General features: G+C 42.5%; 1 protein-coding gene and 1 long non-coding RNA gene across 2 annotated transcripts in view; one reads left to right on the top strand and one right to left on the bottom strand.

Annotated features, from left to right (window-relative positions):
- Positions 1–14,714, bottom strand: part of alk (ALK receptor tyrosine kinase) — a 290,978-nt gene that overhangs the window by 123,595 nt on the left and 152,669 nt on the right. The gene's annotated exons all lie outside the window — the stretch shown is intronic.
- LOC143480624 (uncharacterized) lies at positions 1,365–13,524 on the top strand. The gene is made up of 4 exons (XR_013121860.1): positions 1,365–1,453; positions 1,718–2,396; positions 3,050–3,135; positions 13,322–13,524. It is a non-coding gene; the product is annotated as an uncharacterized LOC143480624 (long non-coding RNA).

Here is a 14,714-nt window from a genome sequence, read left to right as displayed (position 1 = left end):
GTTTTTTAGAGAAATATGGAGCAGTTGGGTTTTTAAATACATTAGAGCTGATGCATGTTTTGTTAGTAAAGCCAGTAATGAGAGTGCTGCACTAGTCAAGATGGGAAGATATGAAGTCCTTCACGTTACGAACCCTGATCTGATTCTGCCTGAACACCAGCTCAACAAGTGCTGTGCTGCTGTGTGCCGCATTGCCCTTTTGTTTATTTCCGTCAGTTAGTCCATACTTACAGTAAAATTACACTCTAAATTAGGTTCTGAAAAATGAACAGCTACATTTCCCATGAGATCATTTATAGGTGTGCTGCTGACAAAAAAAACGTTCACAAAGTCATCTGGTTAAAATGTTAACTGGCAGAGGGTCTGCAATCTGTTCAGCGAGCTCCGTTACGATAGATGCTCAAGAACCGGTAGATGCTGTTCCTGGATCAGCTATTCAGTTACCCTTCCGAAGGAAATGAGGCAAAAGAATCTCGAGCCTTGGGAGATCCACACAGCGTGAGGTATGCGCCCCTCACAAAGGAACTTAAGCAGCGGAACCCAGATCTGCTTAACTCCCGCTCAGCTGCGGCTGCTGTGTGTGGGGTCACGGAGGGGGGGCGCAAGTATGTAACTGCAGCCTGAGCTCCGATTCTTCTGTGTAGCTCACACCCCGCCTGCCACCAAAGCTTTTCCGTAAGCGGATCTCCCGATGACAGAGACGGGGCGCGTGCGCCACCTTTGAAGTGCAAAACCGGGAGGAAGCAGGTAGCCCGATCTCGCCTGCTCCATTTATTGGGCTTAGCGGCACACGTGCGATGGGAGGGAGTCTCTCCGCGTGAAGCTTTTGCTGAAAGCTTCGCAGTTTGACAGTGGACAGCAAACGGGTGATAAATAAACAGGCAATTCGGTTTAGATGCTGTAAGTGAAGTGGTCACGTTGTCGTCCGGGTTACACTCGTCACGTTTAGCTCCCTCATCTCACAGCGCCTGAGGTAGAGTCGGCTTAAACTGTCCAGAACCCACACCCAGGCCGTGCCAGATGGAAGATACAAACTCCTGTCTCACTTGAACTGTAGCTCAATGTGGAGGCTGGATATGTACACAAGTCATGATCACTTCAGCGGGACAAGGTCAGAATGAAGACGAGAGACGTTTGGACGCTGCTGTCTGCTAAACCGAAGCCTGGTGGGACATTCCCAGTGTCCCTGTCCCGACACCAGGTAGAAATGTCTTAACATAACATTCAATTTTTTTTTCTTTTTAAAAAAAATGCTTCCCTATGAGATTTAAAGCAGTTTATATGATTTGATATATATAATATGATATGTGATATATGATAACATTTTCACAAGTGTATGTCGTTTGTTCCTTTTTGCTATAAGTAGACACTAGAAGCTGAAGACTTGGATTCTACCATGTTCTCTAAAGGCAAAGTGCCATTCCAGTTTTGCCAATGAACCAATGTACCTAAGGTATACTGTAAAGACATTCAATTTTCATGTCCATTCTCAAACATTGACCCAAACCTCAGTAGTTGCCCAAGATGGTAGTCATACTCATTTGCAAGTAACGAACAAGTCTGGCATAAAGAGATAAATCATGGAAGATATAAATACTATAGACTACAACCACTTTTACTCATGAGTTCTGAATGATTTTAACAGCTCGGTTTGCGTGTGGAAAAACAGCAGGGATGTCCTAACCAGCATCTTCCTTTATTTTCTTTCTTTCTGTAGCAAAACACCACAACAGTGTGCAAATACTACACGTCTTCTCGGGCTCACATGTCAGGAATGTTTCTCGCAGCGTCATCTGGCTTCTGTCAGACAAGAGAAGCCGCAGTCAGAGCTGAATGTGACGAGCCACTTCCCTTGGCTGCTTCTCTCTCTGTGATCCTCGCTGCTCCCTGCGTGCCGCTTCGCTCTGTGCCCACTGTCTTGACTCAGAGTTGTTGTGGCAGCCGCCGTGGACTTCAGGGCTGGGAGTCAGTTAGGGGAGTGCAGGGGAGTGTGGCAAGGACTCCCACAATGCCATGCGCCTCATTTATTGAAAAATTACATCTTTGTAAATAGGTGTTAAATGGTAGATTTGTGTGTGTGTGTGTGTGTGTGTTTGGTTCTTTATCTTTTCATTTATTTGTGATAAAGTTGTGTTACTATCTTTTCTTCACTAGTTCCCTTTTGCTTTTTGTTTTGTGCTAGTCTTTGTTAAGACTGCACCACTTGAATAAAACGCATTTTCTTTTGGAGAAATGGTGCTTTCCGGTTCGTCCTCCATGGTGGAGCTGGACCGCTAGACTGGGCCACTGCTCTCTGCTTCCATGAAACGTCACTGCGGTGCCCGCTGGGCCGCACACCTCTTCAAGGAGGAGAGGGTTCAGATGATCACTGGAGATGACGTTCACAAGCAGCCTTGGTTGGTTATTCATGTCTGTGCAGTGTGTTGTAGCAGAGATGAATTACTGAAGGACTTAGTAATTTATTACCTACCTTAGGTTTGCATTCAACATTCAGGCAGAGCAATGAATAATCAACCTGAGATGTTACGCAACAGTGCAGAATTGAGAATTAGTTGTGTGATTCCATCAGGGGCAGAGACAGACTTAATGTTTACTTGCAGTCTGGTGGATTTAAAACGTTGCATTATTCTGGGGTTGAGAACAGTCACAAGCTGCAGAAGGGGCACTAGACCGTCATCTATGGCCTTGTGACTATAACCTAAATGCTTATGAGATTTTGCACTGGTAAGATTTAAGAGGCCACTAATTAAATAAATAAATTGTTTAGGTATGCATAGTCAACCATAGAGACCATGCAGCTATAGTTCAGGGTGGAAATATGAACTGATATAACGAGTAAACAATGTGGCTATTGTTTTATAGGTTTAAAACTATTGTATGTTTTTGTTATATGTATCTATAGTGGTTAAGAGCTGTAGCTCAGTTGTATAATCTCTCAGCATGATTTGCCTCTATTATAATTATGAGCTACTTGTTTTAAATCTACTCTTTTTCTAAACTAAAAAATATTTTTTAAGTTGGTCTTGACAAACTTGCTTGGTTCTTGCAGAGTTCTTGGACTTGGTTTGTTACTACAAGGATCTGAAAGCAGACGATCCTACTGTCAACCCTACTAGCATCTCAACTTCAACGTTGGTAAATAAGAACTTTTTTTACTTGTAATCAAGCAAAAATTGCACAAAATAGAGAGTATTTTTTGCAGGTGTATGTGTGTGTGTGTGTGTGTGCACGCGCGCATGCATGTGCCTAAAGTGCCTAAAGATGTGTAATGTGTAAAGGTCCATGCTCATTAGGAACTGTTCTAGATTCTGTTATTCTGCATTACAATGGCACATACACACATAAGTGTTCTGTCCGTTGAACTGTGGTTGAAGTCTGAATTGAACCTTTTGAATTACAGAGCCTGGTATATCTGCACAGAGACTACAAAAAACAAGTTTACATTTTCAGCCTGTGTCAGTCAAGCATCTTTACATTGAACTATATAAACATGATGACGCTCTATTTGATTGATGTTAGGCCGCTGTGATTGGTCATCCGCTGGTGTCCGTCTCTTGTTAGGCCCGCCTGTCTTCCGCATCCTTTCTCCCGCACGTCTGCACGCATGGCCAGCCCCATGTGGGGTGATCTCAAGCAGAGGATGACTGATAGTTAGCACTAATCAACTGAACATCTTCCTCTTTCTGCTCATTCGCAGCTAATGTCATTAGAGGAGATGCATAGCGATGGCGGTTGATGAAATTAGAGTCCGCGTGGTGAGCTAACCCAGCGCCTGCCTAAACACACACAACCGCATCAGTGCGCACAGCTCCGGCACTGACAGTACACATCGGTACATCAGGAGCTACCGGACGGACCCAGGGGACAAGACCTCTCCCCTCTGCACTGCCCAGGCACGTGTGTGGAGGAGGTCGGAGGGCCTGTGAGGTTCATGTATACCAGGGGCGGCCATATATATATATATATATATATATATATATATATATATATATTAGCTGTGTGTCAGCCTTTCATGTTCACATCACTGTGTTTGCTTGTACATACTCTGGAATAGGTGTATGTTCTTGGTAACATATGCATCCATTTACTTAGTGACAGTATTTATGATTGCTATACACTGTTTTGGTGTACTACATTGCCTGCATTCAAAATAGCTCATTCCCTTGAAATGAATATGAGGTTAATATGAACAGAAGACATGAATTAGTGGTAATAGTGAGAACAGTTCATGGTCCAGATGTTTGTTTATGGCAAATGCCAGTGGCGTTATGTCCAAGGCCAAATAACACACAATACACAGCCATGGAATTAATGATCAAATTAGCTGTTACAAGCGTAAGCAACAAAGAAATGCAAACTATTTCTGCCAAAACTCTCAATTCCAGAAAATAGGTATATTTAACCGCAGATATGAAATGTTTACCTTGAGCTCAAGACACAAAAGGCTGTTGTTTCATCTGAGCGAGGAACAGGAGAACCACGGCGACGGTAATAAATAGAACAGGAAGTGAAGTGCATATAGGCAACAGTGCAAAAAACGCTTCTGAATGGATGATACTCCAACCCATGTAACCTTGGAGAGCTAATGCACAGAGTAGAGTACTTTTCTTCTGACACATTTCTCTCTCTCTCTCTCTCTCTCTCTCTCTCACTCTCTCTCTCTGTATCTCTTTCTCTCTCCCTGTCTCACACATACACACACATTTTAGCACATTAGGAGAGATGGTAGATAGCAAAGCCACTGACCACCAAACACTTGGTGTGTCTCCACTAAACTAACCGTTAAAGACTCAGGGTGTCTGCCGTATGGTTCCTGCCTGTTCTGACATTCCACTGAAAATACAACATGTAGTATGTAGTTTGAAGAATTCTCCCTATCTTGATCATTAGATATTATTCACCACCCACATTCATACACACACACACACACACACACACACACACACACACACACACACAAAGGCTTTTCATCATTACCTCTTCAGAATATACACTTGGTTCCTCTTTTCCCCAGAGCTCCTGAGAAACATGAAATACTATATGGAGACTTTTATTTTGGAACATGACAAAAGGTATCACAGTCCATTTTTTCCCAAAAGAGAGTCACCATTACTTGATACTTTATTTTTAATTGGGCCTCTATTAAATGATAATTTACTGGTGACCTGACTTGATAGACAGGCATTCATTTATGCCGCTTCTGGAGTAGATAACAATTTCATTATGCCTTAATGCATTATAACATAGGCAACCTGACTCCTTAAAGAGTGTGATGAATCACAATGCTCACTCTCTCTCTTTCTCTCTCTCCCTCTCTGTCTCTCTGATTAGACTGATGTGTAAACACTGAGAGAGTCAGTACTCGTACACATCCACCTCATCTGTGTTCATTCCATGCCCCCCTTCACACACACACACACACACACACACACACACACACACACACACACACACACACACACACACACACACACACACACACTCATTCATCTTCCTCTCTTGCCATTTCTCCTTCTCTCCACTTTCATTTCTCTATTTCCTTTTTATTACACATATTGGTGGATATACTGAATCGGTTATGGCTTTCGTGACTATGTTTAACAAGAACGGCGTCGCCAAATGTGCCACGACAAAGGCCTGTTGTCCGTCTCCTAAACCACAACACCTAGACACTGACGTGTGTAAGACTGCAGCCGTATCTACACTTCCGCCTTATCTGTACATCATTGAACAGTCTCATAGCAAAACTTCAAATCTTACCTTTCTGTGGGAGCTACGTGCTGTGTGGAAACTGATGTCTGGAACTATGTCTTTAGCAACAAGCTCGGCTCACACCTGCACCTCTGCTTCAAGGTCTTTGAATGGTCACTTTCAATACACCATCCTCATAAAAGAGAAATTAGAAATGACACAGTTTTATGATGGCTGTGGGGTCAGTAGCACCAGGAGTGCTTACCATGTATATTGAATCCCTGCAGAGCTAAAATATTTATGCTAATGTCGTCAGCTGCATGACATGGTAAACACCTCGTACCTGAGGAAGCACGCAGACTGTGTCTACTAAGCCATTTCCCTCGTGCACTGAACGCGGCGTCTTCGGAAGCCTCCGTGATTTATTTTTAAGAGCCGCAGCTCTGAGCCCATGTGGGCCCTGTGTAGAGGCTGTTAAAGATATGGTCACTGAACATGTCACAGGCTGCAACAACTACCCGCCGGCCACTCCATTGTCCTGTCATAGACAATCCTCAGAATCACTCCTTACGTTTTTACAACCTTGTTTGAATTGGAAATCATTGGCTGCCCTGTGGCAGAAACGTGTACAGTGCTGATGCAACTAGAGTGCACAGAGAGACAAAAAAAGAGGAGAGTGGATACAGGAAGCACAGACCCATTAGTTATTACTCTGGCTGGTGGACAAGAGCTGATGTCTCCCTCTCTTTCAGCAGCACACACGCCAGGTTTCCCACATTTCCACTGGTTTTTTTTTTTTTTTCTAGATTATCTGTGAGAACAAGAACAAACCGGTCAAGGAAAGAAAGAAATAAAAGAAAGAAAGAAAAAGAGAAGTTGCTGGTTTATACACACTCAGTGCAGTGCTAATAACTTCCTAAGGAGAAAGAATGGCCCCTACACAGACAGATGGCTGGAACCCTGGGCATTATGAGCGATCTTCTGGGCCCACTTCTTATAGCCAGAAGGAGTAACACTGTAATGAAAAACAGGATGCATGTCTTCTGGTGTGAGATAGGAGTCGATAAGCCTACCATGAAGAAAAGAAAATGTCAGCAAATAACATCTGAAATGAATGAAACAAGTTAACCGCTGAGGGCAAGTCGAATCCTTTCTTTCGCGTTGAAAATCTTTTTATTCAATACTCTGCACTTCCTGTCTGTTTCACTCCTTCCCATGTTCAGAGACTCTCAGCTTGCAAATATGTCATTCAGCCACTCACTCTCCTCCTCGTGTGTCTCTGTTCCCGCCCTGATCCTAATCCACCACAAGTGGTGTTTAATTCCAACTGCTGAATAATGCATAAGTGGAACTGGGACGTGAACCAGTCACGTGGCATATATGGAAAGTGGTGGCATGGATTCATCAGGTCCACAGTTATTTCAAATAAAAATTCACTGATAAATCTCATTGAATGTATTAAGAATGATGAAGGATGTGGAGAGCCAGACACCTCCGACATGGCCGAGAGTAAAACAAACAGATTTAAAGTAGCAGCATGGCAGCCCTCAAATAGCTGCGTATATATTTACGATGTTTCGACCGACTTGTTCGGCGGGACGCTTGGATGTTGGATTAGGGTGGATTAGCTCAGAGAAGCTGTGATCCAGAGCACAAGCCTGAGCAATGTTAGCCTGTAGGCCGACGGGGCCCAGGAGATGGCCCGGGTGATGGTGCTACTGTGGCCTCGAATTACTCTTTCTCTCTCTCTCTCTCTCTCTCTCTCTCTCTCTCTCTCTCTCTCTCTCTCTCTTTCTCTCTCTCTCTCTCTCTCCAATTTGGAGCGCTGGGTTTTCTCTGTCCCCAGTTGTCCATAGAGTGGCTATAACACTTCAGATCGATAAAAACTATATAGAGTGTAAAGGTAGCAGTATGTAAAGACTTTCATTTCCCCCTTCAAAGCAATGATAGTGGCATATTAAAGTCTACAAATTCCATATGCTGTTGAGTTACAAAAGAGAGGGGGGGGGGGAGAGAGAGTTGTGGGCCTCCTGGGGGTGGGGGTGGGGGGGGGGGCGTATACGTGCCATACGTCAGAAAGGTGGTTGGTCATCTTCTTCCCTGCAGTGTTATTCATACGAATAGCTGCTTTTGAAAAGTTCCAGCAGACAAGGCGTTCAATGAGATTTCGTTTTAACTCTGCGGTTTGCAATGTTTTATAATCATTTGGACTCGTGGGTCTCAGTCCAGTTCTTAGGGACCCTCAGACTGTTTTTTTTTTTTTCTTCTGGTTCTGCTCCTTGCATACCTGACCCAGGTCATCAAGAGACACAGAGCTTCATGCAGTGGGTTAGTATGGGCAAGAATGTGATGGGACTTTGGTCACTTGTAATGTTGTGGTGTCTGCCATGGCCTTGGGCTGGGGGTCTGTGGGCTGGAGGTCTGTGGCCTGTGGTCTGTGGGCTGGGGGTCAGTGGGTCTGGGGGTCTGGAGGTCTCGGGTTCTGTGGGTCTGTGAGTCGTGAGTCTGTGGGTCCGTGGAATCGTAGTCTTTTGATAAATCCATGTTTTTTGTTACCATTCACTACTTCTCCTGCCAAGTTGATTCAGTTTCCTGCTGTTGTTATGCTTATTGAATAAAAGCATTCTCATGTGAAGTAATGGCATGGTTTGGTCCTGGTGCTACACTTTCACAATTTCCCTGGATTTGTCTGCAGAACACAGTGAAATATAACGCATCAAGTAATTTATTTAGTATAGGCTGACTGTATACCTGGAATAAACTATTAAGAAAACTGTACAAGACACACTACAAAATATTAGTGAGCATTAGCTAGAAAGGCAGACCAACTTCTCCACAAATTCAATACACCATGACTCACAATCGACCAGAATACACTGACTAATTAAGTTTAAAATGTAACCAAAACAAATGAAACTATCCTAACCAAAAAACATTACTTTCAATATGATTAATCATAATTGACTTCCTAACATTCTGCAATATTATTCAGTTCTAAGAACAATGTGATATTTCCTTGTGTATGTAACCCTATTTCAATAAAATTGAAATAATGACTGCTTATTTCTTGGCAAAGACACACTCTCAGTTAGACATCCAGGATCTGTTAAGTATTGCAATAACTGTGGACAAAACAAACATTCCTGTCAAATTTGGCGAGTGTTACTGTCAGATGCACTCGTGCCATAGCCCATATTGCCTGTGCTTGTGTTGGTAAATATCAGTGCAGAGACGTTTATTGCTTGAGTTTTAGGTTGTGTTCTATCTTCTCTTCTCCTCTTCTATCCTCTCCGTGCGTTGGCTGGGCCCGAGTTTGGTATCATGAGCTGATAAGCAGGTGGCTGAGCCGTGCTGAATGCCAGTGGCGCTAATGTCATTGGTTTCTTCTGGCTTGCACTGGAGCATTTGCAGGGAGACGTGATTTCGAGGGGGTTGTGGAGTGTGTGGGGAATGCTGAGGGACTTTCCCCTCCTGGCACACCAGAGCCAGATCAGGGCAGAGTGCTGGGCCTTCTTGTTTGGGTTTATGGCATTTATTTCCCTTCCTTCTTTGTATTGCATTTAATTGTGTTGTATCAATAAAATAAATATCTGGTCATGTCAGAGTACATACACAGAGACCCCCCCCCCCAACACACACACACACACACACACACACACAAAGGCTTTCCATCATTACTACTTCAGAATATACACCTGGTTCCTCTTTTCCCCAGAGCTCCTGAGAAACATGAAATACTATATGGAGACTTTTATTTTGGTACGTGACAAAAGGTATCACAGTCCATTCTTTCCAAAAGAGAGTCGCCATTACTTGATACTTATATTTTTGATACATGTTTTTAATGCGGGATTACCATAGAGCAATGAGAACATAACCATGTGCTAATCAGTACATCAGCTTACTGCTGTCTGCTTTGTGTAGACGTGTGTGCAAATATTAAGAGACAGGGTAGCCAGTGGGTCATGAAACACTGACCTGCATCTGTTTATCAGTAAATAAAAATAATAATAATATTTGATCAGAGTGCAGCATACAACTGTCCTCTTATTGGTTTTGGGAGTTGCTGGATTACATTTATACATGCTCAACATAAGAAACCTTCAGCATGTATTTACATTCATATATGAAAATATGCAAAGCGAGGTACAAAAAAAAGTGTGAAAACAGTGACAGCATGGCACACTTGCTTTTAAAATAATATTATTATATAATGCACTTGAATACATATATATATAGTATATTGACAAAAATATTCGCTCACCCATACAATCGGAATCAGGTGTTCCAAAAACTTCCATGGCCACAGGTGTATAAAAGGCATGCAGACTGTTTTTACACACATTTGTGAAAGAATGGGTCTCTCTCAGGAGCTCAGTGAATTCCAGCGTGGAACTGTGATAGGATGCCACCTGTGCAACAAATCTAGTCATGAAATTTCATCGCTCCTAAATATTCTACAGTCTACTGTCAGCTGTATTATTAGAAAATGGAAGTGTTTGGGAACGACAGCAACTCAGCCATGAAGTGGTAGGACACGTAAACTAACGGAGCGGGGTCAACAGATGCTGAAGCGCATAGTGTGAAGAGGTCACCAACTTCCTCCAGAGTCAATCACTACAGACATCCAAACTTCCAAACTAGCTCAAGAACAGTGCGCGGAGAGCTTCATGGAATGGGTTTCCATGATCAAGCAGCTGCATCCAAGCCATACATCACCAAGTACAATGCAAAGTGTCGGATGCAGTGGTGTAAAGTTCACTGCCACTGTGTTCTTTGGAGTGATGAATCACACTTCTCCATCTGGAAATCTGATGGACGAGTCTGGGTTTGGCGGTTGCCAGGAGAACAGTACTTGTCTAACCGCATTGTGCCAAGTGTAAAGTTTGGTGGAGGGGGGATTATGGTGTGGGGTTGTTTTCAGGAGCTGGGCTTGGCCCCTTAGTTCCAGTGAAAGGAACTCTGAATATTTTCATGCTCACAACTTTGTGGGAACAGTTTGGAGCTGGCCCCTTCCTATGCATGCCTAGAAAGATTACAGAAATCAAGAGGAGTTATCTTATTTTTCTCCTCATATATCATATACTATATAATATTTCCTTCAGGATCAATAAAGTGTTTTTTTATTTTTCATCTTCAGTCATAATGGTCTGAATATGCATCATAATTTACAACGTTAACATTTTTTCTACATTTCCAGATGTCATGCATGCAGTGTCGGTCCAGGTTAAATCTTTTAAAATCTGAACATTGTTTTTTATAAATTGTGTAAAAAAATAGCACAGAATATCCAGTAAAGCTCAATATAGATTACAAGGGACTGTAAATGATGGTAAATGTGCATGTGAAGAAAGCCATCTGTTCACTATAATGGGAAGATTAAAGAAAGTGTGCTCGTCTGATTTGTAATCATGAGAGATTTTTTCCCTTCAACTTTGGAGACAATGACTCAGAAATTGTAATTAAACTAATCAGTAACTCTCATTCAAGCAAAGCCCAGTTTAATATTCTACCAATTATAAAAACAAGAAATATTCTCATGAATGTGTTATCAATTATGAGAAGATGCAATGAAGTATTTCAGAAGTCCTGGAAAAATAAGTTAATTTTCTTTTTTGAAATGCCAAATAATGCATAATTTTCGTTTTTCCCCACAAACGTGGGTATTGTTTCCTAGTGTATGCAAAGTTTTTGAAACTTCTGTTAGCTGGACCCCAACAATGCTGCTGACAACAGATACATGGCATACACGGCGATGAAAAAGCACTGGCATTTCTGTGTGGCCTTACATTTGAAACTGCTGAGCTCGGAGTCTGACTCCTACGAAATCTATGGAGCAACGTGCAGTCAGAATTATGATAAAATAAAACAAAACAAAGGCAAAAAGAAGTCCACAGGAAAACGTGTTAGTTGGTCAGGAATAAGAAAACTATCATTATCTTCTGTGTAGGAGCACTGGCTTCCACTGAGCTGGGAATCATTTTTAATTCTGAGGTAATTTTAGAGCAGTACAATGTCAGCATATCTAATTCACTTCACAAAATCTGTGGACTGACTTTAACAAGGACACATGAATATTCTATTGCTGTACTTCAATTAAGAGTGAAATATTAATTCTGAAGTCCAGCCCTAGTTAAAGGAGCTTTTCTTCACAGCTGCAGGGTTGAACCTGATTTATAATAACAACAAATTATTTCACAGATGATGGAAACACAAGGTAGTCTACAAAATATGATCCTGACCTTACACACTTTTACAAAATGTCTCTTAGTGCCTCAAACATATTTGGCCCCAAATACCTTGTTTTTCCTTGCAGATTTGCTCTGTTCATTAGTAAAACCTTCCACTCATACTCATTATGTCTGTCTCCTCTCAGTCTTCTCTAAAACCAGGTAAACACCAATTCTGTTCATGTGGGTCAGGATGCACCAGTCATCGGCAACCACAAAGAAACTTGAACAGTTGCAATAATGAAACAGAAATAGATCTTAACCTTAACCATAAGCTTGGTACCTACTAATCACTGATCCATCAAATAAATATTTCTAATGAAGCCATCTACACCGATATCCATGTTATTAATGATGTGCAAAAACACACCATGTGCAGGAAGATCGGACGCCTTCCACCCTCATGATGAAGTTAACATGATGACACAAACCGAACGACACCGAAGAGGCTCATAAACATAACTGTTGCTCTCTGCTTCGCTGCACTTTATCATAGGAGACATCAGTAATTGGTGTTCATTTTCAATTTTACAGTAATAATCACTATCTGTAGCGACGCCTGACATAGTGATAGCCTTGGTGGTGTTTAATTAATTGATTCATCTTGGGTCACTTCTCAACAATATCACTATATTCTTCTGTCAAACTCGGCCATTAGATATGATAAAAGTGCGAAGCAATCAGCGGCATCGTCAGCCTAGACCGCTCATAATCACACTCTCCATCATGTTATTAGTCGCCACTGTGATATTTACAGTGCCTTCGCGTCGGCCAGAGAGCTCTTTCACTTTGAAATCCCCCTGGTAAGATGACATGATTATAGCGCGAGTGTTCTGCACAGACCGAGCCCGGAGTGAGTCCAGTCTCATCGCGCACAGCAGGGAAGGTTTCTTTGATGAGCAGAAGGTTTAGGACAATCCCCATTTCCTAATGGAGCATGCGAGTAGGTTCACTGTGGTTGGGAACAACACCACTCGTACAACTCCATCGCCCTCTTCCTAGCTAAGCTAAGCTAGCCAGACTTGGGGAGTCCATTATTGGTCAGTACTGTGTTGGCTCACTATGCTCCCGGGTGCTGGTGAGATTATATATATTGGTTTGACTGTCTTTCTGTTTAGAATGTATCATGTTGAATGGTAGCGGTTACTACACTGTAGACCATAGTCCTGTATGTTCACGGGCTAGGCTGACCAAGCCTGCTGTGATATTCTGCATTAGAGAACGTCAAAACAGGACCTGAAGGAATTCATATCTTCTTACTGTATCATATATGTTTGTTTCATTTGTAATTTTTTATTCCATTCTATATTATGTCCTAACTTCTTTTATTCTTCTGAATGTCTCTGAGGCTGTTTTCTGGACCACGGTGTGATGTTCACGATGTGCCTCTGTTAATGCAGGCGCCAAGGTCAGGAGGTGAGAAGATGCCCTGAGCCGAGGCCTCAGAGACCTGGTCCGCCCTGCTCTCTAGATCCCACCTCCCACCCCACCATGAAGCCGGACCTCACTTCTGTACGGTTAGACTGACAGCCTGATGTTAGCCCAGTACCCTCGTCCTCATACTGAAGAAACTCCATGGGCATAAATAAAGACCTACACAGTTTCAAAGATTTCAACAGATACTTCTTTGCCAAATTTCCAAATCAAGGCCTGAGGTCCTTGCCATAAAATAGGCCTAATGCAGAATGAAGCTCTCCTTCCCTGGTTGCCCAAACAGTAAACTGCTCACTTACAGATTAGCACTATCATCTCCCAAAGAATCTCATCCTACAGCCTCAAACATGCCTGGTACACCTAAGGGGCACCAGACCCGCCAAGGATTACTGGCTTCTTCAAAGGCAGCGTTCCAAGACAGAACAACCGGGGCACAAATTTGACTAAAGAAGTGAGAAGGGAAAACAGCAACGCCCAAAGACAGTTCATTTTGTTCTGGGAATGGCGAGAACTTGTGGTAGCACATAATCTAATCCTGGATAGAAACAGAGGAAGCAGAGACTTAAAGGACATGGGAACTTGCAATCCGATGACTGCATCTTTGATTTGACTCGACATAGAGGAGGAAAAATGGAGAATCGAGTAAAGGGGGAGAACTGGGCTTAGTTCAAAGAGGTCAAGACAGACGTTTGCAAGTGAGTGGCACACAAAGGGAACTGATGGCTGCTAGTGTCATGTCCTTAAGTAACCCCAAACTGCCCCTAAAATGTGCCAAACCTCGGCACAGCTCTCTGAGATGGTAAACACATGTATTAATAAAACAAAGATACTAAATCCCACATTACAGTGCACACAAACTTGCAGTGAACATGTCTGTAGGATAAACTGCTTGAGAGTTCACATACTTATTTTAGTACCTATGTGCAAAAACCTCATGATGTAGATAAACAAACTCTGAACAAGTTTTCCAGCACACACACACACACGCACACACACACACACACACACACACACACACACACACACGCACGCACACACACACACACACACACACACACACACACACACACACACACACACACACACTATATAATGATGTCAGAAGCATAGCTTATGCTCTTATGCAGAGTGCAGACATATTTTAATTAGGTCAGAGTGAACAATAAGGAAATAAGGGGAATTCCTCTTCTTTGAAAGGTGCACTGCAGCCAGAATTACGGCTTATTGTATTTATTTTCAGCGCAGCAAGCAGTTAAAACAGTTCTGTGTTTTGGCTGAGAAACATTTGTCAATATAGCTCAAGTGTTTTTAGTTGACAAAACAGAAGATTGGAGAACCGTTGGTCATGATGACTGTATA

This window comes from Brachyhypopomus gauderio, chromosome 17, assembly GCF_052324685.1.
Source record: "Brachyhypopomus gauderio isolate BG-103 chromosome 17, BGAUD_0.2, whole genome shotgun sequence".
Taxonomy (NCBI): domain Eukaryota; kingdom Metazoa; phylum Chordata; class Actinopteri; order Gymnotiformes; family Hypopomidae; genus Brachyhypopomus; species Brachyhypopomus gauderio.
Note: the sequence above shows the minus strand (reverse complement) of the source record. Positions and strands in the feature narration are given on the sequence as shown.